This window comes from Acinonyx jubatus, chromosome B4, assembly GCF_027475565.1.
Source record: "Acinonyx jubatus isolate Ajub_Pintada_27869175 chromosome B4, VMU_Ajub_asm_v1.0, whole genome shotgun sequence".
Classification (NCBI taxonomy): Eukaryota; Metazoa; Chordata; class Mammalia; order Carnivora; family Felidae; genus Acinonyx; species Acinonyx jubatus.
In genome coordinates this window covers 30,753,906-30,778,423 of record NC_069387.1, presented here as the reverse complement: position 1 = coordinate 30,778,423, position 24,518 = coordinate 30,753,906, and the positions used below count along the sequence as shown (strand labels likewise).

Here is a 24,518-nt window from a genome sequence, read left to right as displayed (position 1 = left end):
AGGCCAACTCAATTGCTGCATTTTTGTGAAGATCAAGGCTTTTGTGAAGTACAAGCCTTGTTTGCTTCAGGGGAGACATTTGGGCTAGCTATAGACCATTTTATAGTTGTGGTTATTTTCCCTTACCAACTTTATTTTCTTTTAAGTTTATTTATTTATTTTGAGAGGGAGAATGCGAGCAGGGGAGGGGCAGAGAGAGAGGCGAGACTCTCAAACAGGCTCTGTGCTGTCAGTGTGGAGCCTGATGCAGGGCTCAGTCTCACAAACCCTGAGATCATGACCTGAGCAAGATGCTTAACTGACTGAACCACCCAGATGCCCTCCCTCCCTTACCAATTTTAAAGACAGAGTATATATATAGAGAGAGAGAAAAAAATAAAAATAACATTTTTGAACTTAACAAATTCAGGAACAACCACAGCATAGCTTTAATCTCTGGAGCTTGAGTATTACAGACCTTGTTTCTGCTTTACTTATGTACAGTAAATGATGCTTCACCATCATAGGTAATGGAAAATGTCGAGGTGTGTAATCTTATGCAAGAGTCGGGACTGCCATTACAGTGGTGTACTAAAAGTGTCTGGAAAAGGGGTGTGTGTGTGTGTGTGTGTGTGTGTGTGTGTTGCAGTGATTCTTTGTCTTTATTTTTGTATATTCACAAGTATTACTCCTTTTTATTGACTTAAACCTGAGTTTTTATGTAGGCTTTTTTTTTACTTGAAAAAGTAAATATTTATATTAAAGGATATAATGCTAACGTTAAAGAATACTATATAAGATCAAGATATTGTTTATCTAATGGGACTTTTTTTCTATATGATTAATTCAATGTTTTTTCTAATAAATGAAATGTTTTATTTCCTAGTTTTTTTTTAACCTAGTTTTTCCTTCTTGATTTATTTCTCATACAATCTGTCCTTGAAATAAATGCACGCCACACACATGACACACACAGAGACTTCTAAAGTTCTTAATCTGATGAAACTCGTAAATAGTGATGTCTTTCTGTGTACGTCTCACTGCTTTTTATAATTTCCTTTTAATTCCTATGGGTTGCAAGCTTCTAATTTTTATGCTCCTCACATTTGAAAATTTTGTCTACTCCTCTGCTAATCTTATTGGTAAGTACTGTCTCTTTGAGGATCTTCTGGTAACATAGTTTAAAAACATGAGAATATTTTTCACCTTTCTTAATCGTTAGTTCCCATGTATCACTCCACTGTTCCCTGACAAGATCTACTAAGTATGTGTGGGTGTGGTACAGTCCTTTTGTCTCTGTAACTGGATTATGCTCAAATGTGCTTTATTTTTCTGAAAAGTGTCAGAAATCTGATTACAGTAGTGTTTGTTACTTGCATTTTCAGAGTTAAGACACACCTAATTTAAATGAGGTTTAGGCCACATGTAGACCCACTAATCGTGTTGTTGAAATAATTGAAGTAATTTCTTGTTGCATCTTAAAAGTTGTTTAAATTTTGCGAAACAGCATTTTAGGGGGATTGACTTAGGAAGTCTTTTCAGTGAAACAGAGCCTCTTCCAAATGCATGTTCTGTGAAGTCAGCGCAGTCTCTTGTAAAGAGATTCATTCAGCTGTAGCAGAGTAAATATCATGGAAATCATTACAATGAATATGTAACTTTAGTCAGCTTTCCTTTTTTAAAAAAATTAACCCTAGGTGGGAAAAAAGGCTATTGTTCAGTATTGTTACATTGCATATTTCTCGCTTGTCTTTATAGTTTTCTATGTTGCAAGATGATTTCTCTTTTGCTAATTTTTTTATTACAGAAGATTTGAAACATATATAAGACTAAAGAGAGCAGTATAATGACATACATCCTCACCTCTCAGTCTAACAGGGATCAATTTATGCCCAATCTTGCTTCATGTTTAGTATATCAAATGGGATGATTTCAAAGGAAATTCCATACCTTACACAATATTTTGTTCTGAAAATGCTTCAGTATATATTTCTAAAAGATGCAAACTTTTTGCATAATCCCATACTGTTTTAGAAATGATAGTATTTTCTTAATGCAATGTAATATTATTAAAATTACTCTGTTTCATTAACGTGGTTTCATATTTGGCTTGTTTAAATCAGTATCCAAAGAAAATTTACACATTGAATTTCACACACACACACACACACACACACACACACACACACAATGATTTATTTATTGAAATTAATTGTTTTTCTTCCTGTGGTTTTTCTCTGTCTGGACTTTGCTGAATCCATTCCTGTGGTATCAACTGTGTTCCTGTGTCCCCCGTATTAGGTACAAAGTCTTGATTTGATTCTGGTTTTGATTTTCCAACAGTGGAATCTCTAGGTCCTGTTGTATGGTTCTATCAGGAGATGCATAAAGTCTGGTGGTTTCTCATTTTGCAGTATTAGCAGCACTGGTGATTTTTGTTTGGATGGCCTTTTTTTTTTTTTAATGTTGGCAACATGTTGATATTCTAATTGTCTTCCACTTATTAGCTAAAATATTCCTATAAAGAGAACTTTTGTGTTGTCATCGAGTTTGTTACCCTGTGGTAGCTTTTGCACAGGGAAGAGAGACAAAGTGCTTAATTCCATTTCTTTCTTTATCAGTTTTCAGAATAATGAGTTTGTTTTCTTGGCTAAAATCCTCCTTGTTTCTCCTTCCTTCCTTCCTTCCTTCCTTCCTTCCTTCCTTCCTTCCTTCCTTCCTTCCTTCCCTCCTTCCCTCCTTCCCTCCTTCCTTCCTTCCCTCTTTCTCTCTTTCTCCCCTTCCTTCCTCCCTTCCTCCCTTTCTCTTTTCTTTCTTTCCCCTCCCTCCCCCCTTTCTTTCTTCCTTCCTTTCTTTTTCTTCCTTTCCTTTCCTTTCCTTTCCTTTCCTTTCCTTTCCTTTCCTTTCCTTTCCTTTCCTTTCCTCTCCTCTCCTCTCCTCTCCTCTCCTCTCCTCTCCTCTCCTCTCCTCTTTCCTCTTTCCTCTTTCCTCTTTCCTCTTTCCTCTTTCCTCTTTCCTCTTTCCTCTTTCCTCTTTCCTCTTTCCTCTTTCCTCTTTCCTCTTTCCTCTTTCCTCTTTCCTCTTTCCTCTTTCCTGCTTTCTTTCCTAGAGAGCATGAGCAAGGAAGGGGCAGAGAGAGAGGGAGAGAGAATCCCAAGCAGGCTTCACACTGTCAGCATAGAGCCTGACTTAGGGCGCCATCTCACGAAATGCAGGATCATGACATGAACCAAAATAAAGAGTAGGATATTTAACAGACTGAGACACTCAGTCGCCCCTCTCTTTCCTTTTTCTTCCCTCTTGAAAAAAATGTGTCATTAAAAACTTATGAACATTAACATAGTTATTGTTTCAGTCTATTGCATTAATGTTCTTACTGGTGCTCCTATTGCCATATTTGTAATAGTGACAGTTATTTAGATTGGCCCCTGAATGCTTTTGATAAGAGCATGCTTGCTTTCTGCAATGGCAATGTATTCATCTTACATACTTTCTGCCCCATACCTGGAATCAGTTATTTCTTTAAGAAATTCTTTTTTTAGAAAGTTTAAAAAAAATGTCTATTTTGAGAGAGAGAAAGAGAGAGGGTATGAGCAGGGGAGCGGCAGAGAGAGAGAGGGAGACTGAGAATCCCAAGCAGGCTCCACACTGTCAGCACAGAGCCCAGAGTGGGGCTTAATCTTACGGTTCATGAGATCGTGACCTGAGTCAAAATCAAGAGATGCTCAACCGACTGAGCCACCCAGGTGCCCCTTACTTAAGCATTCTTGTCTTGTTAATAGGAAAGGGTATTCAGAAATCACTGTGTATGTATATTCCTTTTATTTTGGTAAGCTTAAAAGTAAGTTAAAATCAAGAGCATCCTGGTCTAATTTCAGTATTCAAAGTGATGTCTGAAAGTGTAGTGATTAGTTGAGAGTTCAGATTTTTTCCTTTTGATTTTTTCTCTCCAGATTTGTTGAGAAATAATTGACACACGTCACTGTGTAAGTTTAAGACGTACGATGTGCTGTTTTGTTTACATAGGTAACAGAACGGTTACTGCAATAGGTTTAGCTAACATTCATTTTTTCATATAGGTGTAATAAAAGTTAAAGAAAGAAGAAAAGGAAAAAGGAAAAATTCCCCCTGTGATGAAAACTATTAGAATTTACTCTCTTGCAAACCTTCCTGTATATCACACAGCAGTTAGCAATAGTCATTGCGTCCTACATTACATGCCTCGTACTTATTTATGTTATCATTGGAAGTTGGGGACTTTTGACCACCTTCCTCTAAGTCCCCCTCCCTGAGGTTTTTAATTTTTGCGTATGTTGCTGCTTCCTTTTTTTTTTTTTTTTAAATTGAAGTATTGTACACAGTGTTACACAATGTTGGTACACAATGTTACATTAGTTTCAGGTGCCTAACAGTGATTGGAAAAGTGTATACATTTTGCTGTGCTCACCACAAGTGTAGCTACGATCTGTCACCATATAACAGTATTACTATAGCATTGACTGTATTCCCTATGCTGTGCCTTTTATCCTTGTGACTCATTCATTCCACAACTGGAGAGAGATGAATCTTTTTAAGGGCACTAAGCAATCAACATGCATTCTCCATGCCAATTCCAATTTTCCTTTATTGGGATTGTGATGAACATTTTAGTAAGTGTAAGACTAATGTTCCCTTGGGCACTTATGGCTGTGCACTTGATGAGGTCTCACTTGGCAGGTGTCAGAATCATTGATGGGTGGTTCTGCTTGGCCTTCAGTGGGATGCCAGAACACAGACCTACCGCAGTGCTGGTATTTGTAGGACATTTTTATAATGACTGGTAGCCAGTGTTTTAAGATTTTGTTTGTTTGCTTGCTTAGTTTTTTTGTTCAAGTAGTGAAGAAGAAACGACATCTCAGTTAATGAGCTTAACATTTATATTTGTCCCTGATGAAATGGTGTGGCAAGAAAATTGTGCCAAACTGTTGCGATGTCCTTAGTAGGCATGGTTTGAGGAAATTTGATCATGGCCTGGGTTGCTGAGTTTTGGAGAGGTTTTCCCTAGCCTCGTGTGTCTTAGTGTAAACTTGCTCATCCCTGAGAGTAGTATATGGCTGTGGCTCCCATGGTCTCCACTACGTCCTAGTGATCTTACATTCTACATTTCATCTAACAAGGTTGGCATCACTTCGTGTCTGAAGCAGGATGTGTAATCGTGGAAGTGTGGAAATAATATTAGAGCTTTGTGTACACTTTGAGTTTATTATCTCATAATTGAAAAGTTATCATTTCTTGTATGTGTGTGATAATGTTTATATTAGTGGAGTTGAGCATGCATTTAAATGGTACATAAATAAAACCACTCTTGTGCTGCATGCTCACACAGTTTTTGCTAACTGTGCTATACTGTCAGGAAAGAGTGGAGCTATGAGACCTGTCTCCTGGGTGACCTGTCTGCATTCTCTCTTGGGCAGCCCTTCTGTCCATTCAGCTTGCTGAAAGATCCACATCTCTCTCTTCTGCCCCAATGCCTTTAAAACTTTCAAAAGCTTCTCGATACTTTTTAACACAGTTCAGAATGTTAGTGTGTTTTGTTAAGGTTTGTGAGAGGTGTTTTGTGTCTGACTTTTCAACCTTATCTCTTTTGACCCTGTAACTAGCTCCCTTGGAGTTTCTTGTTTGGGAACAGGCCTGCTGAACTCTAAGCACCCTGTTTTCTCCTGGTGTGGTAAAGCTTCTTCTCTGTCCTTGTTGCCCAGCTGGCTAACCTCAGCTTCTCCTTCACAACGCTGCTGAAGTAACAGTTTCTCTGATAGGTCTTTCCTGATTCCGTATGTTTGCTGTTTGGACCTGTCGTGCCTCGTACTTTTGGTGAGTCCAGGGGCCTGGGGAGCTTGTCTGGTTATACCGCTGGTGTGCTGGTAAATGTTTCACAACTGAATCTCTGAAGACCAAAAACAGATGTGGCTTTGTGGCGTTTGTCCATTTCCCTGGTGTAAATACTCTTAGTCATGTCACGTCGCTGCATGCCGAGCCCATGAGAGATGCTCTGTAGCACAGCATTATAGCGCATTTCCACCACGCAGGTGCAGTAAGTGCGTCAGGAGCGTAGGTAGATGATAAAATGTAAAATATTTGGTAAGTGAAGTGTCTTGGGAATTTGTCTTCTTTGTTTTTAATATAATTTACTTAATTGTAAGTTTATATAATTTAACTTTTAATAATGGCTCTAACAACCGACTCTCAAAAATTTAAAATAATCTTTTCTGATGAGATGGTATGAACCTCTATAAATCCTTTGTGTCAAGCACAGACAAGTCACACTTTTTACAAACAGGAGAATAAGGTGAGCATGACAGGTGGTCACTGAAGACAATTGTAGTTGTGGGGTGAGGAGCATCTTCACGTAGGTCAGCGGAGGAAGGAGAGAGAACGTAAAAGGCAGATGGATCTCTTGATTACCTGTATTTAGCCACTGAGTGGATTGGGTAAATGGGGTAAGAGAATATTCAGATTCTGACGAAGATTGTATTAAAAACATGTATAACCTCCCTCTCAGCTTTTTTTTTTTTTTGGTTAATTTTTATTTAATGTTTGTTTATTTTGAGAGAGAGTGCAAACAAGGGTGAGACAGAGAGAGAGAGGAGACATAGAATCGGAAGGAGGCTCCAGGCTCTGAGCTGTCAGCACAGAGCCTGCCGGGGCTCGAACTCAAGAACCGCAAGATCATGACCTGAGCCAAAGTCACACACTTAACCGACTAAGCCACCCAGGCGTCCCTTCCTTGGCTTTTTATTTTCATATCATTCTTGGCATTTATTTTCATATCATGTCTATGCCTGTCTATGTGTGAAAAGGTAAGGATAAACATGAGCTGTGACTTTCTGTCTTCCTAGACCCTCTTTGATGGTTATCCTTTCTGGGGCATTCCGCAGCAGACCTGGCAATGCACTCAGCATCATGTGTCCCCAGTGGTACACATCAGCATTTCAAATTTTAACCAGATGAGAAGTAAAGGAGGCATTCTTTTTCTGTTTGGTCTTTTCCAGTGATTTAGCTGTCGTATAAAAATATTTAATGTGTATTTTTGGTATTTTAATTCAGTAAATGTGTTTTGAGATAGGGCCAGCCTTCTGATAGGCAGTGTGTTCTTAGTGAATCTATGATTAATTTTTAAAGATACTGAATACTATTTCTTTTCAAAAGGAATTTCTGCTTTCTCCTTTTAGAAATGCAGGTACAAAAAGAATGTGGTTTGTCAAATCATCATTTAATACCTTGTAAAGATCCTCCACTTAGGTCATGGTAATTTTTACCCATAATTTTCTTTAACAGTATGCGAGATTTTTTGAAATGGGAGGTTTCAAAGGTTTGAAAAATTTGATGTTACGCTCCTCTCCACCTCCCCATAAAGGAAGAGCAGTGTTCTGTCCCAGGCCTGTTATGAAGTGCATGCGTGATACATAATTGGAAGACATGCCTAGAATAAATAAATCCCAATTAATTAATTTCTTTCACATACACTTTTGAACACTCAAGTTCTAGACATGTGAAGATAAATCATTTGTATGTATCCTGTTAATTTGGGTACTTCAAAGCTTACTCTCTTTTGTGTAAATATGTAGTTGATACTGTGTAGATCCAGTATTGTAACATATATACTGTATTATCTAGTAAATATGGGTTTATGTTGATCTCTAAAATAACAACAAAAGCAGTAATCAGAAAAAAAAAATAAGAGAGTTGTGCAAAAAGAAAATATAAGTTGAAGTTGAAAACCAAGACAAAGGAAAAAGAAATGTTAACTGTGTGTACCATCTATCACATAGTATTCAGGTCCACAGAACGTTTGGGTTTACTTCTTGGCAGCTAATGTGAAAAGGGAAATAAGAACAGTCTTTAATATTTCCTTCCTTATGAACTCTCCCGACCAAACACAAGTTTTGTCAGACTTCTGCCAGCTGTACACAATTTTAGTCCATCTACATGAGATTCTCTTAGGATTTGCCTTTCCTATTTTCTTTTAATGGCCATGTTGTTTAAATTTTCCTTGAGCTAGGGGCACCTGGTGGCTCAATTGGTTGAGCCTCCGCTCTTGATTTCGGCTCAGGTCATGATCCCAGGGTCGTGAGATCAAGCCACCTTGGGCTCCACACTGAGTCTGGAGCCTGCTAAAGATTTTCTCTCTTTCTCTTTCCCTCTCGTTCTGCCCCTACCCCGTTCACGCACAAGCTAAATTTCTTTGAGCTGATTTCACATCATGCATGGAAGACCTTACTTCTGTGGAAGCCTGTTGGTGTCCAGTGTTGTCAATAGTAAACAGTAAGAGAGGTGAGATAAAAAGCAAAAAGGAAAGCAAATAGAAGTGAACTGAAATTAATTTCACAAGAATGTACTTACCAACATAGGTGCTGCTTGCTCTTTCTTGGAGTTCATTTTACTTTTGAATTATCAAGGTATTCTGTTATAACTTGCATGCTTGCATTGTAATAGCTTTCATATGAGAACAAGTGTATAAGAAAAAGAGGGACCATGCGAGTATATCCAGATACCTAAGGCCACTCCAGTAGAGCCCCTGATTCATGAAAACATTAACATGGATCTGCTGGAGTTCAATGGCAGATGACTGCCTCTGGGAAATAACTTATATTAATCTTGCTTTGTTTGATAGAGAAGATAGAGAAAAAAGTGATGAATGTATTCTTTCTTGGAAGCCCATTTTGCTGTTTATTCCTTTTATTTACCAATCATTGAGAGGTAAATTATCAGAAAAAACATTTCAGTGATGTTTGCTACTGAAGCTACTAAATTGGTAGTTTTGTCTGAATTACTTGATCAATCCGACCTAAGTTTCTAAATTGACTAAGCCTTTGAAAAGACAGTTTTGGAGAAAATATAGACTATTTCACAAGATTGTGGTAACACACTGTATGAAGGTGCAGATTAAGGGCAACCAACACATTTCTGTTAAGCCAAGTAAGTGTTCCTGACATAGAGAGCTGTGCTATGTCATCATGGTTGCAAAAGATGATGTAAAACTTACACATTGTAATAGCCATGGATTAGGACTTCTCCAATATTGTTTTCTAAAGGTTAACTGTCAGACTGTAGGTCCCCTAAAGAAAAAGCTTTAAAATGGCCCAGGAAAGAGCATTCATTTTACAAGCAATGTTTCTAGACAGTATAGCCTTTCTCTGTTTTATTTCTAAAAATCAAAAGCTGTTAGGGTCAAGCAGATTTTTAGGATAGAATCCATGTCCTTCTTGTTACAGATGAGGAAACTAAAGCCAAGGGAGAAGATGGGGAGCCCAGTGCTGTTTTAACCTGTGTTTTGAAATGTATGGTTTACTGTTTGAATAAAAACCTATGCCTGGATGAGCTTCCTAATAGTAGTGGCCCAGGGATACACTTTACCCTGCTGTCCCCCTGTCCCCGCCAATCCCGTGGGGACTCTTGTATGTTTAGTCAGTGTATGGTCACATTTCCAGAGAAAACTAAGGACACACATTAGAATCTGTACTAATGCCGATAAATTTCGTAAAATCAAACAAGATTGATTACCATCCCTACTTAATTCAGAGCAAAGGAAGGGAATCTAATTTTTCTAGTTTTCCACACCTCGTTTGCTGTAATGAAAATGGCATTCTGCTTTGAGTCACTTTCAATGAAATGATTTTCAATATTGTTGTCTTTGTGACATTTTGACAATTAAAATGTATTTTTCAAGGCTACTGGAAATGCTGCAGTGCCGTTTCTTGTTTTCATTTTCCCCCCACTGGCCTGTGTCTGTGCTTGTTGCCTAGGAAACTACTATTGGGTAGAATTTTGTTTGCTTGGTTGTCAACGCTGTCAGAGTTATGGGTAAAGTTCTTGGCTCTATATTTGTAAAAGTGGAATAACTATTAGAAGTCTTTTATCTATATTAAAGTGCTTTATATCCTCAATTAAAAAGCAGCCAAGCAATTGTTTGGTTTTCTTAAAATAATAAGTAGAGGATTTTTCCCCTTGATTATTATTGGAATTTTCTGTTTTGTGTATGCATTTGCAGTAGGATTTGAATTGTCACAGTGAGTTAGTTCCAAATACAGCATTTCAATAAAAAATTCTTGTGTAAATATTTATTTACTTCTTTGGGGAGTCATGGACATATATCATGATTCCTAAAATGTGCAAACATAAACATGAAAATATTACATTAAAAATCCAATGAGATTTTAGAAAATATATATTATTTGCTCTATGTCTGATAAGTTGAAAAATTATTCTCTGTATATAACATTGAAGTTAAAAAGAAGTTAAAATTAAAAAGAAGCAGTAGAATTGCCTCAGATCTTATTCTTTTTTAGTGATTAAAAATTAATAAAATGGAGAGTGTAAAATTAGTGATTAATTGTATTTTTATGTAGCTAAATTCGGTGTCCTACAGAATTGTTTAATACTTAAAAAAATTCAGAGATATTTGTGTTTTTACACTGTGGTAGCCACTAACCCCATGTAGTGGCTGAATCCTTGAAATGAGGCAGCAATAACTGAGGGACTGAATTTAACCAGTGTGGTTCATGGCGCCTGTATTGGATGTCACAGATAGGGGCTTTGCTACTCCAAAGCATCATCTGGGAACTTGATGGAATGCGGAATCTTGGGCCACACCCTGGATCTGCTGAATCAAAAATCTATATTTTTAACAAGCTGTCTTAGGATTGATATGCAGTGCTTTTCTAGTCTAGCTAGAGCAATGGTTCCCAATCTTGGCTGTGTGTCACAATTGCCTAGAGAGCTTGTAAAAGTCCCTGGGCCTTATCCTTGATCTAATTTTCAGTATTGCGGGCGGTGGGGGGAGGGGGGGTGATCTGGAAACCAGCATCATTCCCAGATTCTTTTAATGACCAGTGCAGATTTAGAACCATTGATATAACTCAAAGAGCATATGCATAATGTGAGGTGAAGAAGGGGAGATCTTTTATTTTTTATTTTTTAGTATTTTAAATTTTTTTTTTTTTTTTGAGAGAGAGACAGAATGTGAGCAGCAGAGGGACAGAGAGAGAAGGAGACACAGAATCTGAACCAGGCTCCAGGCTCTGAGCTGTCAGCACAGAGCCTGCCACAGGGCTCGAACCCATGAACCGTAAGGTTATGACCTGAGCCAAAGTCGGATGCTTAACTGACTGAGCCACCCAGGTGCCCCATGGGGAGATCTTTTAGTACTGACCCGTCTTCTGACCTTTTGTTGTAGTCAAATATAGGAGGGGCATAGATAGGAAAGAGCTCTTAAATGAAAGTCTTAGTGAAAGGGAACTTGTCTCATTCTTAAATTCATTTATGACCTTTATTTTCACCTGTGGACAACGATTGCCAAGACCCCAGCATTTGATGAGTCATTGGCTACTACTTGCCAGTGACCCTCCTCTCAGCTCTGAGGTTCAGTGTGAGTGAGTTCAGTTCATACGCATTTACTGCTGGCCCAAGGTGAGATGACCACGAAGGTAGATACTGGTGAGAAAATTGGAGGTAAGTCAGAGCCCTTGTCTTTAAGTTTTTGGTGTTCTAGGATTTCATGCTTATTGGAGAGGAGTGTGTTCTCTGTGGCCCAACTATTGAGTAGGCTTGGATGTTGTCTCTACCACTTATTGATAGGTTAACTTTAGCCAGGATGTCTTAACCCCTGCAACACCAATTTCCATACCAAAAAAATGGGAATAATAATATAACTCATTTTGTAGCCTTGTTCTGAGGCATGATCAATTAATATGTTAAGTTTTTTAGCACATGCATGACCCGTAGTAAATGCTTAATATATGTTAGTAGTTATGAACTTAATTGGTTTATTATAAATGATCAGGATGTATTTATTTTTATATTAGTCTTTCCTTAAGGACAAGAATGAATGGATTAGATTAGCTATGAAAGATCTCTGCACTTTGAAGGTAATAGAAACAGACATGTAGCCATATGTTCCAGAACCATGAAGTCTTATTGCCGCCTTGGAGCAACCAGTTGGTGCCAAATGGCTTTATTAATAGCCAGTATGTACAAGGCTCTGTGGTAAGGAATTAATTTGAAACTGGAACAGTCAAGACAGAAAAGTGGATAATGAGCTATTTGAATGCTTTTGAAGTGCTTCTGTCATACTCCCCAGTATCAAATAGCATTTCTTCAACTTCCAGCAGCTCCTGATCCTTTGCTCAGTTTCATTTGTCTTCATAATGCTGATCACCTTGTGACGTCATCTGTACTTGTTTAACCATTGCTCTTCTATTACCACTAAATGTCAAATCCTTGAGGAGTTATTTGGTACCAGAAACAAAGGAAACTACATGTCTAGCACTTAGTGGGTGCTCAAGAGATAGTTGTCTTGAATGAATGACTTTTGGTCTATACGTATACAGTTTTTAATACCATCAAGATTCAAGTTCAAGATTAAAAGCCTATCAATGACCAAAATAAAGTGTAGAGACTCTGAGAGTTAAGTAAAGGATTGCCTTTGTGAAGTAGTTGGTGATGGTCGATGTGCTAGTGAAATAAGTATAAAAATGTAGTAAAGTAAGGGGACTTTGAAAGTAGATCCTTCCATAACACAAAATAGGCTAATGAAATTATTCAATCTCCAGTTCCTTTTGGGGGGAAAATATGACACTTTTATATAGTATTATGGGATAAAGGTTATAATAATAAAGGAAAGGGAGAATAATGCTTATCAAAAGTTAACTTGACAGCTTTTGAGGTACTTGAGTCCTTAATAAAATAACAGAAGACAAATGTCCAAGGAGAAGGGCATTTAGAGATGATCTTCAATGCAATCAATAATCAACATCCATTTTTGAAAGATGAATTACTTGTCAGATGTAGTTGATAATTTCAAAATTTAATTACATGATTGTTGAGTTGGATTGGTAAAATGAAAGGGCTGTGAGGGATTTGATATAGTTATACATATAAAATTATATGTGAAGAACTAATTTAGATTTGCTTGTACTTGCATATTCTTATATGGGAATAAATGCTCATGAAGGATAATAGTGCAAAGTTAATAGTAAAAAAAAAAAAAAAAAAAAAAAAAAAAAAAAAAAAAAAAAAAGAAAAGTAAAATGTTGTTGGGATTCTAGCTACAGAGTTTTTAACCATAATGTGAAAGAGCAATTCTTTGAACTTTTTGAGCAAAAATTCATTTTTTTTTTTTATTTGGTCTTCTCTGGCCATCCGGTATTTGTTTCTTCTTTGCTAAAAAGATTGCCCCTATAATACTTAAGACAATCAAAGTGAAAAGGATAGAGATACAATAACACTTCAACAAAGATTTCCTAAGTGCCTTTTGCTGGACTGGGAAATATGGGTGGAATGTCTAAAATTAATGAGGAAGACAGGTAAGAAAGTACTAGTTATCAATGAAATTAACATAAAGCCTGACATCACTTACGCTGTAGGATTTTTTGGATTTTAGAGAAGGAGGTGCCTTCAAGGCTGACCTTGGAGGGTGCAGAGGGGTGGAGTGGGTGTAGAGGAGGCCCTGGAGAAGTCTGTGGCCTTCTCGTTAGTCACCGTCTTGCAGCTGGATCTGTGTGTGAGGCTTGAGAAGTGTTGCTCAGATCAGGGGTAAATGCCAGGACTGACTCCAATGGTACTGTGACCCCACCAGGCCAGTAATTCCAAGTCATGACATTTGGTTTGTGCTTAGGAAAGGTGTGATGGGGGTTTTCTAGAGGACAAACTGGAGAGGCACCAGCAAGACTGGAGGGAAAGAATAAATCAAACTGATAAATTATGTGAACCCATGGTTTATGAAGTCCAGATTTTCTTAGCACAGCTAAAGAAACGTTTTGCATAGCATAGCCCTGCTCCTTAGATTCTTAAAGTGTGCAGTCAAACCAGCAGCATGGATGTCACTGGGACATCAGAAATGCAGAATTTGAAGTCTTCCATGAACTAAGACCTACAGATCATCTTCACAACATCCCCTGTTTTGTTGTATGCACGTTAAATTTGAAGAGTCTCTGACTTACAGGTCCCTATGCTGGTGCCTTTAGGGGTACCTCCCTTGCTTTATCTTTCCCATGTCACATCTTTAACTCTGTATTTCAGCTGTGCTGCCTTTTTTGCAGTCCTTTTAATTCTCTACAATTTAGGTGTCTGGCCTTCGCCTCTGCAGGCTTTGACTGTGTGTCTTCTTTTTTCCTCTTTATCCCACTTGCCAAACACCCCCATCACCGCTCCCAAACCACTCCAAAACTAGACAAACCCAAAACTTCAGTTTTGATGTCTTAGTCATTCATTTCTTTGTTGGGTCAGCAAATGTGTGTTAAGGGATTGTGACGGTGAAAGTGCAATATTGTTCTCTAGGAGCTGTGTGCTAGTGGGGATGCAGACCCTAAGACTTAACGATGACAGCGTGGCAAATGCAATGACAGGAACAGGCAGCCCATAAGAGGAGTGCCTCAGTCGTGAAGAATCGGTCAGAGGCTTTCCAAGAGAGGAGGCACAAAGAGAGTTTAAAAGGACAGTAAGGAAAATGTAGCTGTCCCTTCTCTTGATGTTCTTTAAAAAGGTGCCCCTCTGAGGTGTTTTGGTAGTGTTCTATTCTTCTCCTGAAGCACCCACCATCCCACTCTAAAGGGCCAGATAATTTGCCTTCCCCACGGCACTGCAGACTCTAGGGGAAGAGACCAGGTCCCTGCTGCTTACCAGGAGCCCCCCTGGAGAGGCGGTGTGCAAAAATCTCTATTAACAAAGACAAGGTTTATGGTGTTCTATGTCAAAAGCTATTTTAGTGGACGGGTGGGGAGGAAGGTAAATAACAGTGGGTTAAAGAAAAAGGGAGCGATGAAGCAGCCTTATCTTATCAAGATCTTTCATGGATCTTACCCTCTAGTTGGGGCCATTGGATGTATGGAAATAGACAGATGACACATGTACCACTGGCCACATCGTGTGAGGGAGAACATTATCTATAACCATAACGTAGTAACCTCCCACCTGTGTTCTTTATCATCTCTAGATATTTTGTTCATGTTTGAAGGAACATAGCTTAGCTAGCTCTTGCCTGCTTGCGTGCTCCTGGGTCCATGCCCTTGCTCTCTGTCTTTCTTTTTCTTTCTCTCATTGTTTCTTTTTAGTTCATTCTGATGGTCTCAACTCCAGTCCCCTCATTGCTCATTGAGGTATTTTTCTGAAAGTACAAAAACAAGCCAAAAATTTCTCCCAAAGAAAGGTGCCAGTTGTTCAAACAGTTTGCTCCCCACCTGTGGTTATTTTCATCAGGGCACCTTGTTGTATGTATCACTCTTCTTCCCTTTACTTTCTTCCTCTTACTAGTGGGTTTTTATCACTGGGCAGGGGGTGGTCTGTTAGACTGTTTGTTCCCTTTTGAATGTTCAGAGAGTAAGATTCACTTGGAATGATTTTTCCACAATAAATGAGTTTCAAAAAACCCTTGGCTCTATAGTCATTAGTTTTTAAAATCTCTAGAATAGTAGTGTCTAACAAATGTTCACACATGTTTGTTGATTGAAGTAAGCCAGACATTTACCTGCCATAGCAAAACAAAAAAGGGACACCAAAATTAGATAAAAGGGAAAAAACCACCTTTGTGGAGTTTTGCTTTCGCTGCTCTTTGGGCTGGCCTGAACACTCCCTGATGGGCTCTTGGCAGGTGCTCAGGATTCTGGCAGAACTATTTTCCCTGAGATGTCACTGTCTTAGCAAAGGATTTGGGGACACTGAGTTTTTATATACAGGATCAGTAGCCAGTGCATATTTTTGTAAGCAGCTGGTTATTTACATAACACCCTCCAGCCAGGCCCTTCTCTCTCCTCCAGGATACAGAAAGATAAAAGTGAAAGGTTTTGTGTTTGTTTTTTTTTTTTTTTAACCTCTGAAGCCTGTTTTTCTCACATACCATCACCACTCTTTTCCACCCTCAGAGACAAGTAAGGAACCCCTGAATTGCATCTTTAACAATTGGGAAATTTTTTATTCCTGACTGATATATGTTAACCAACTTTAAAACATTTTTAGTTTCTACTTTGTGTGTGTGTGTGTGTGCGCGCGCTCATGTGTGCGTTGGGGGGCAGGGAGGGTGGGAGAGTGGGCAGTTACCATGAATGGGGTGAATACTTGTCCTCTGAGTTAATGGCTGGCTGACATGATAGCAGTGGAAACAAACTGCGGTGGGAGAAAGGGGCATAGGAACTGGTAGAATCCCGAGCTACATAGTCTCTGTGTTCCTTAGGTCCACTTTGCCTCATGCGGTAAGGACCAGCCTCTCTAGTAGCAGTCAGACTCTGTGCTTTCCTGTTCGTGCTTGGGTTGGTGGGGGCCAGGGGCAGATGCACCAGCCGGGTGCTGATGGAGCGTAGGAAGGATGGATGGGCCTCACTCCTTCCCTGCCTGGCTGTGGTTTGCTGGGAGCTGTGTCCACCCTTGCAGTGAAAGCCACATCTCCCCTGCCTTGGTGTGGTAAAAGTGTAATGGATACTTCATCTCTTGCTGTTTTTCCTTAATTCTGCCATATATTTGTAAGCAGTTCTTCCTTAGATTTTTCTCAATCACCCCTTTCTGAATCAGCCAACTGTTTGCTGCTGGGATACTAACACTGGATCTGATGGATTTGAGGAGTTAGGACACTGTACAGTGGGCCATGTGGGTGGATGGAGGGCAGTTGCTGGCCAGTATAAGTTATTGGAGCCGGTGAGGCATGGAGTTATTGCACTGTGGAGTGTGTTGGAGGAGACATCAGTGTGGAGGGTCGACAGGGTACATGTGATGTGTATGGCAGCTGAGTAGTGGGTCCTGAGAAGAGTATTATGGAAAATAGTGTTGGAAAGATTCCTTAAGTCCTGATTAATGTGGTCCTTGACATTGAGACATCTCACCTGGGATTTTCTGCTTAACTCTTGGGAAGGCTTTTTTATTTTATGATTATTTTTTAAATTGGGGTAATTGCAGAATCCCATGCAGTTGTAAGAAGTAATACAGAGAGATTCTTTTGGTGTTTCCCTCAATGGCAAGATTTTGAAAAACTGTAGTATTATATCATACCAATATTAACATTAATACAGCCCACCTGTCTTATTCACATCTCCCCACTTGTACTCATGTGAGTATTTGGAGAGTTTTGGTCAGGGTGTTTATATCCTCAGTTTCTGAATGAGAATTCCAAAATTACAAATTTAACATGCTTCAGAAACATTCTTGGTTTTCCTTTGAGAATGTTTATATGACATTGACTTTCTTTTTCCTTCTTTTATGTGTCCTATGATTCAGTGGAACCATTGCAAATATCCTGTTATCTATGAGAAATGTGTTTTAAACTGAACCTTTCCCCAAAATCACGTGTTCTCTCCAGTGAAGTAGAAGCATATTGTGGATTTGATATGCCTCAGTTCTCCCAGGAGAGCAGTGTGGTCCTGTCCAGAGTGCACAGAGCAGGGAGTCAATTAACAAGTATTCTAGGTACAGCTGGGTCACTGAGGAGCAGGGTAGCCTTTGACCCAGCCCTTAAACTACCTCTCTGGGCCTCAGTGAACTCATCTGTGAATGTGATGTTTCAGTTTATTTCTAGGGCACCTTCCAACTAGAATATTCTTTATTTATTCTTTATGTGTGTGTGTGTATATATATATATATATATATATATATATATATATATATATAGTTAATAACAGGCTGATAAGACTCATTTTATATCCTTCTGAGTTATTCACTGTTTTTTAGAGCTTATTTTGTGCCTTGCACTCCACACATTTCTTCAAGGATTTTTCCTCAGTCGCTGAAACATGAGAAGCACCTTTATACAAAGGGCAGCATATATTGGAAGGTCAATTTTGCAATATTGATGATGGGTTTTTTATCCCCATGGCATGTGTTAATAACGTGGTACTTCTCACTGTGAGATGTGTTTTTAGAAAATGTGTAATTGCCCTGAAGATTGGGGAGATGGTCTTCATTTCACATGAAGAGTAATTATGCTGTTTGCATCATAAATTCTAATAGAACGTATGTAACTGCATATTATTTTTAGATTTGATTAACTACCTCAACGGCTTATTCCTATCTTCTTGGAAAAGGTTTATTCACTGCTTTGAGTGGTTAAAGAATTTAGAAATCACTGGGAGAATGAAAGAAGAGAAGGAAGAGAAAGTTGATTAGAAGTAGGGGCTTTATAGTTAACAGTTAAAAATGTATATGTCTGCCCTTTTAGTATTTGCTCTAACTCATTATTAGATTTGCCAGTTTCCACTTATTTAAAAGGCACCTTACGTAGAAAGGCAAATCAATATTTACAGTACATTAGTGACACAGAGAATTTGAAATCTTGTGATGAGGGTTGATTGCTGTTTTAGCCACTCTTCAAAGGAATGCACACATCAAACAGCCTCCACAATCGTCCTGGACCCAGTGACATCGCACCAGTCCCTGTGTGCTCCCTCCAGCAGCTTAATTATTGAAGATCCTCATCTTTGAATTTTCTTTTTAATATTTCAGAGGATATACTTAGAAAATCTATATATTAAAGAAATCAGAAGATTATGGGAAGAGAAAGTTTATTATCATGTTTTTAAATGCATTGATTTTCCTAAAATTGAGGATGAGGAATTGTAATAATAATGACCAAATTACCTTAAACAAGAAGCTTCTATTATTTCTAATTACTGTAAAGAACAGAAATTGCTGAGATAGGCCATGGGCAAACCATAGAGGAAAAGGCTGTATTCATATTCTGTTCCTCTGAGACCATGACAAAATTGCATTCTTTGTATAATATGTTTTATCAGAACCCTGAAAGATGGGAAGCCTGTCAGATGAACCAGGTAGTTGTGTTTTGTGAGTCATTTTGTTGATAAGGCCAAATGTTTATAGTGATCTTTATTTTTTTAATTTATTTTTTTTTTATGTTTATTTTGAGAGAGAGAGAAAGCATGCACATGTGCACACGAGTAGGAGAGGGGCAGAGAGAGAATCCCAACCAGGCTCTACACTCAGCGCAGAGCCCAACGCGGGGCTCGATCTCACGACCGTGATAATGTGACCTGAGCCACCCAGGCGCCCCTCTAGTGATCTCCTTTGTAATCAGGTTCAACTTGGCAAAAGACCACATGCCATTTGTGGCTACTTCTACCCCATTACCTACAATTCATGTATTTTCATTCTCCTCTGTTGCTTGTAATACTTTAACCCATTTAGAGACACTTGATAATGGCTATAGATACTGCTTTGGAAAAGTTTTATCTTTTTTCTAGTTCATTTTTTATAAATTGTTATAAGTTCTATTAGGATGAGATTTGGTAGGTGATCACTAGTGTAGTATATGAACATATTTGGAATGACATCTTTTTTTGTCATTAAAAAATTTCTTATCCCATTAGTGCAAGCTCTGGTTGTAAAGGTTAGGAGACTGAGGCCTGGACAAGGGACCAACATGCCCAATGGCCACCAGTCTAGGCCAGCAGTCCTTAATGTGAGGTCTGTGCATCCTTGGGAGCCACTAAGATCATTTCTACAAGGTTGTTAGGGCAAGACTATTTTTCATAGTATTACCAAAATATATTTTGTGTTTTTCACTGGGTTGATAGTCTGCACCATGGTGCTCAGGCACTGATGGGTAAAATGCAGGATGGTGGCACCAAATGTATTCTCCACCCAATATGCTCACACTTTAAGAAACAAAGCGATTTCCATCTGCTGTCCTTAATGAAGCAGCAAAAATGATTGTTCTGATTAAATAATGACTTTTGAGTACACAATTTAATATGTTGTTAAAGTGGTAGGTAGGCATAAAGTACTTCTATGCATTGAAGATTAGTGGTTATGTTGAGAAAAACTTGTATGTGATGGTTTGCATTTATAAGCTGAGGTAACCATTTTTTAATGAAACACCACTTGTCTGTCTTTTTTTTCTTTTGCTTTTTTGTTTTGTTTTGTTTTTTAAAAAAAAAGAGGGGGGGCGCCTGGGTGGCTCAGTCAGTTGAGCGGCTGACCTCGGCTCAGGTCGTGATCTCTCTGTCCGTGAGTTTGAGCCCCACGTCGGGCTCTGTGCTGACAGCTCGGAGCCTGGAGCCTGTTTCGGATTCTGTGTCTCCCTCTCTCTCTGACCCTCCCCCGTTCATGCTCTGTCTCTCTCTGTCTCAAAAATAAATAAACGTTTAAAAAGAAAAAAGACGGAAAACTGGTTCTTAGACTTTGGTATCTGGCAGTTTCTAGAAAATGAATGAAGTGAGCCTGCATTACGTGGCAAATAACGAACAGTATTTATTGCCAAAGAAAACATGTAAGCCTTCTACTGAAAATTAGATATTGGAAAACATATATTCTGCCATGAATATGATAGCTTCCCAACACTTAATGACTTTTCTCATGAATTGGTAGTAATATTCACATACGTGATTTTCTGATATGCAGAAATATATTAACATTTCTAAGAGTGGTGTAAGCCAATAATACATTCCAAATAGCTAATGTTACAGAATTTTCTCATCAGTAAAAGATCCATTCAAAGTATAAGACAAGTAGATTTTACTGTGCAAAGAATAAGAAGTTTACATTCCATATTGCAGCTAACCTTTGAGAAATGTCATTTGTCAAGTTTTGGTGTGGTATCAAAGAAGAGTATCTATAGTTCTGGAAAGATTATTAAAATAGTATTCCAGCTAAGTATTTGTGGTATTCTTTTTTTCTTCATATACTTGACATGTTGCAGCACATTGAAATCAGAAGCAAGGATGAGAATCCAGATGTCATCTCTCAAGCAAAATGTAAAACAATGCTACTCTCCCACTAAATATGCTTTGTTTTGTAAAATAGAATTTTCTAAAATTCTGTTGTTAATGTTAACATATAATGGGTTTATTATTAAGTTAAAAATGAACGAAGGAATAAATATTTAAATTGTTTTCATTTCCACTTCTAATATGGTAAACATCCCTAGCTATAACCCACACAAACAAAAGCTCTTTGGGGTCCTCAGTAATTTTTCAAGTCAAAGTGTCCTGAGATCAAAATTTGGAGAGCATTGGTCTACGCTGGTCTCCTTTGGGGCATACTTAAACATCTTACACATTGGGGGTGCCTGGGTGGCTCAGTTGGTTAAGCGTCTGACTTCACCTCAGGTCATGATCTCACAGTTTGTGAGTTCAAGCCCCGTGTCGGGCTCTGTGCTGACAGCTCAGAGCCTGCTTCAGATTCTGTGTCTCTGTCTCTGTCTGCCCCTCCCCAGCTTGGTGTCTCTGTCTCTCTCAGAAATAACCACCTAAAAAATTTTTAAAAACATCTTACCATTGTACTACTTCTACTTAACCAGTAAGCTTTTCTTTCTTTAACATGTCTGAAATTGGGATGGCTGCTGTTTCAATCTCTATGTATAACTAACGTAGTATTTCTTTAACTTTCTGAAATCAAATGATGGTATTAGTTAAAATCAGTGTATGACTTCTCAATGTATATAATTCTACTTAGAAAACAACAAAACTTCCCTTTTACTAAATTGAGACTAACATGTATCTCTAAGTAGCTGGAAATGGAATTTGTTTTCCAGTGAATTGCTGATTAATAGAACTAATTTCGTGATTTGGACGGTGATTCAGCACCGACCAGGGCGCCTGAAGGTCTGGCCAGGAAGTAGTTCCTGAGCTCCTCATGTCGTCTTGCTGAGCCTCAGCTTACTCATCTGTAAAGTGAGTCACATGTTTCTCCATTATGACTAATGTAGAAACTTATTAAAAAAAAATTCACATCATTGCAAATTAAGTCAGTGGTTCTAATATAAGGTTACTTAAGTAAAGTATGTGTGTGTGTGTGTGTGTGTGTGTGTGTATAAACTGTATAAAAATGCCCATAATTTTCACGCAACCATAAAACCAAGAAGAAATTATAAACTAATGCAAATACAAGCTTACCACATCAGTGTGAGAGACAGCGGTGTGTTGCTGAGTCTAATCACAGGCAGCATGAGTGTAGACCACCACTGTGTGCATGTGGTCTTTGCGTTTGGACCTAGTGATGCTGCTGGCATGCACTATGATGGTTCTGTTCTCTCAACACATCGAACTGCAGGAAAACCTTGATTTCAAGATGATCAGGATACTACTTGGCATTTTTTAAATTACATACACATTGTTTACTTTTTAAATTGAGTTCTGTTCTTTTCTCATTAGCCCAGTACTCAAGCCTAGGACACCTTCCTGACTGTGACAGTGGACAGAAATGAAAATGGAGCCTTGAAATTGCATAAGGGTACTTGGTTACTAGGTAGTACAAGTGAAAGACCCATTCTATCCTATCTATTATTTCCTTTTATGGATATCACTAAAATGAAGACAAAGTTTAATGTGCAAAGAACTGACAGGAAGGGCTGCTAAATAGTGCATCTCCTGGGTTGTCCCTCACCCTGCAATTATGTAAATGCTGCCCTGGTCCAGTGCCCTGGCATCTACCCAGAAGGGACAGCCCATAGGGTCTGCAGTCTCCACTGTCACCTACCTCCTCTCTAGTTTCCCTTTCCCCCCACATCTACAATTTCAGGAGTTGTAGATACCAGAGGTAAAAGGCTAATTATTTTTACCTGTTTCAGACTAACAGATTAACACAGTGATCATGTCCCATCAGAAGATGATGGTCCTCTTTATTTTAACTGCATCCTATATGCAATTTATTTTTTTTCTGGGAAATATTTTGAAAAGCAGGTATAGTAAGCTGTTTTATTTTGTCTAAGCAAATTCAGAGACACTATATAGTTCTTGAATTTATTTTGGGGTTGAAATATACTTTTATGTGATTGTTTTATTGTGGATAGAACTTTTGATCGTTACTTCTGTACTGTTTTTTAAAGACCATCTCTTGTGAGTAGTGCTTCCTTTAGACTTACACACACAATGCACACATGCATGCATACACACACATAGAAATTGAGGTGTGCAGAGTTCCTTAACAGCTAAATTAATAACACCCCTGTAATTGGAATGCAACAGAACTCATATCCAAGAAGCAGTATTATTTTCCAGAGCTCTTTTTTTCTTCCCCTCCTTCTTTTGCTTTTCTGCTTACATTTTTGATTTGATGGGAACAATTTTGTTATTTGGGAGGGAAGTTTTTTTTATAGTAAAAACATTGTAGTGTTAACACATAGATTGTTAGATGTATATTTTTGTGAACCTGTTTTGAAAATGACTATATAGTTCTTAGTGTGTTTTATTGTTGGGTGCAATGTAAGTAGTTAAGGGCTGTCACATGCTTTTACTTAGACTTAAAAATTAGAAATTATTTTTCTCTAATAATTTTCATGTGTTACTCCCAGCAAATTAAGATAACAATTAACAATGTTAAATGTTCAGCATATTTTTTTCTGGTGATGTTCCTCAGGCTCTATTATTATCAAATCCTCATGATGTAGAAGCATATGTTAAAAGCAGTGTTAAACGATTGATATGCTTCTGTTTTCTCTGATCATTTCTAATTTGCTTTAACATCTTTGAGACTATTGGATTGACAGTGGTTTAAATATCACCTTCAATGTGTATAAATAGTCTGTGTTTAGTTGAGTATTGTCTAGGATCTATGTATCCACACCATTGATCAATGCATCCGTGTTCCCAAAATGGTTTTCATAGAGTAAATGCTGAGTTTACACCACCATTAAAGCTGTTTCATTAGAGACTTTCTATAAATATTTACCTTGCATTCTAGTTTTTGAAAACAGATGATCTCTCACATAATTAAGCTGAATTTTTTGTCTTATATTTATTATGTTTTTGAGCGATTTTGCTCAGTTGATGAGTGGAGTTTTTGATTCTCATTCCCAGTGTTACAGACTTGTTCCTTCTCTGCTGTACCAGTGATTGTATCTGCTAAGATGTGCTCAGTGCTACTGATACAAACATTAGCCTGAGCTTGTTAATGATTGTGTTATAACAGTTGCAAACAGACTTCTCTTTTATGTGAATACAATTGCTAAAACACTGTCTTTCATGTAATTGTGTATGCGAGTATATTGCAGACACTACCTGTGTATTAGCAATTGCTTTCAAGACTTCCATTTAAGGATAAGGAATATGTTCATGTTCTATATTTTCTGATAGTACTTCCTTGAAGAAAATAATTATCTTACTTAACAGAATTCTTTAATGGACAACCAAACAGTTTAGGTTGTGTATCTTTAATCCAGATATGATTAAAAGTGAGATGAAATTTGTTCCACGGATACATTGTTATTTATCTTTTAGAATATGATATTTTAGTTAAAAATATTTGGTACTGTTTTAAGCACTTTATCTCATTTAGACCTCAAGATACCCTCAAAGTTTCTATTCTATGGTCATTCACATAGGAAGGGACTAGAGGCAGACAGTAGTCAGGCAACTTGCACAGAACCACAACTTGGTGAAGTGCAATTAGGAGCCTGGGCAGTCTTACTCCAGAGCAGGTTATCTCATACGTAGTCCTTTTCTTTTGCTGAAAAGTGCTTTAAAGGAGCTAATGGAGTCTCTATTTAGAATGCTGACCCACTGTCACCTTAAAAGTGTTACTCTATCCTTTAATTTTTTGGATTTCCCTACCTTTATCCTAACATGCAGTTT

The 24,518-nt window shown here is 38.1% G+C and overlaps 1 protein-coding gene across 29 annotated transcripts in view; it reads left to right on the top strand.

Moving 5' to 3' along the window:
* PARD3 (par-3 family cell polarity regulator) overlaps window positions 1–24,518 on the top strand; it is a 665,533-nt gene that overhangs the window by 283,657 nt on the left and 357,358 nt on the right. The gene's annotated exons all lie outside the window — the stretch shown is intronic.